This window comes from Macaca thibetana, chromosome 7 (genome assembly GCF_024542745.1).
Source record: "Macaca thibetana thibetana isolate TM-01 chromosome 7, ASM2454274v1, whole genome shotgun sequence".
Taxonomy (NCBI): Eukaryota; Metazoa; Chordata; class Mammalia; order Primates; family Cercopithecidae; genus Macaca; species Macaca thibetana.
The window spans coordinates 86,542,940-86,544,581 of record NC_065584.1 but is presented as its reverse complement, the minus strand read 5'-3'; the positions used below and the strand labels follow the sequence as shown (position 1 = coordinate 86,544,581).

Genomic DNA, 1,642 nt, shown 5'->3' with positions numbered 1-1,642 from the left:
AGTTTTGAACTCCTAGGCTCAAGCAGTCCTCCCTCCTTGGCCTCCCAAAATGCTGGGATTACAAGCGAGAGGCACCATGCCAGCCGTTTTTTCTTTGTTGTATATTTTATGTAATACTTACTCAGAGAGGCCTGGAGTCTGTCGGGTCTGGTTGACACATAATTTATATTATTATTATTATTATTACTATTATTACTATTATTTGAGACAGGATATCACTCTGTTGCCCAGGCTGGAGTGCAGTAGCACCATCAGGGCTCACTGCAACCTCGATCTCCTGGGCTCAAGAGATCCTCCCACCTCAGCCTCCTGAGTAGCTGGGACTACAGGCATGTGCCACTAGACAAAGTTTTCTTTCTTTTTTTTTCAGTCTCTGTAAAGACTGTCAAAAATTGCCAATACCAACTATATTGCAGGTCATCACAGCAGGGTATTGGGAAAAATTTTCAATTAGCAATAATCACGCCTCAGATAGACCTCATTGGCTAAGATACTGCCACTGCGCAAAGCTAGTTTTCTAATTTTTGTAGAGATGGGGTTTCACCATGTTGCCCAGGCTGGTCTCAAACTCCTGTGCTCAAGCAATCCACCGGCTTGGGCCTCCCAAAGTGCTGTGATTACAGGCTCACCCATGTCTGGCCTCTTGACTTAAGTTTAAACAAAACTCTGTCTCAAAAAATAAAAATAAAATAAAATAAAATTTTATAGAGCTCTCTCATTTTAGCTAACACTGCTTTATACTCTTTTTTTTTTTTTTTTTTTGAAATGGAGTTTCACTCTCATTGCCCAGGATGGAGTGCAATGGGACGATCTCGGCTCACTGCAGCCTTTGCCTCCCAGGTTCAAACGATTCTCATGCCTCAGCCTCCTGAGTAACTGGGACTATAGGCACCCGCAACCACGCCTGGCTAATTTTTGTATTTTTAGTAGAGATGTGGTTTTGCCATGTTGGCCAGGCTTGTCTTGAACTCCTGGGGTCAAGCAATCCGCCATAGCTCCCAAAGTGCTGGAATTACAGGCCTGAACCACTGCACCCAGCCAATATCTTTTTTTTTTTTTGAGACAGAGTCTCGCTTTGTCGTCCAGGCTAGAGTGCAGTGACGCGATCTCGGCTCACTGCAGCCTCCGCCTGCCGGGTCCACGCCATTCTCCTGCCTCAGCCTCCTGAGTAGCTGGGACTACAGGCGCCTGCCACCACGCCCGGCTAATTTTTTGTATTTTTTTTTTTTTTAGTAGAGACGGGGTTTCACTGTGTTCGCCAGGATGGTCTCGATCTCCTGACCTTGTGTTCCGCCTGCCTCGGCCTCCCAAAGTGCTAGGATTACAGGAGTAAGCCACCGCGCCCAGCCTTTTTTTTTTTTTGGAGACCAAGTCTTGCTCTGTCACCCAGGCTGGAGTGCAGTGACACAATCTTGGCTCACTGCAAGCTCCACCTCCCACGTTCAAGCGATTCTCCTGCCTCAGCCTCCCGAGTAGCTGGGATTACAGTCGCCCACCACCACGCCTGGCTAATTTTTACATTTTTAGTAGAGATGGGGTTTCACGATGTTGGCTAGGCTGGTCTTGAACTCCTGACCTTAGATGATCCACCCACCTCGGCCTTCCAAAGTGCTGGGATTACAGGCTTGAGCCACCAAGCCCG

At 47.4% G+C, this 1,642-nt stretch overlaps 1 non-coding gene across 1 annotated transcript; it reads right to left on the bottom strand.

The window, feature by feature from the left end:
* Positions 1-370: 370 nt before the first annotated feature.
* Positions 371-511, bottom strand: LOC126960494 (U4 spliceosomal RNA). The gene has a single exon (XR_007728030.1). It is a non-coding gene; the product is annotated as a U4 spliceosomal RNA (small nuclear RNA).
* Positions 512-1,642: the final 1,131 nt, after the last annotated feature.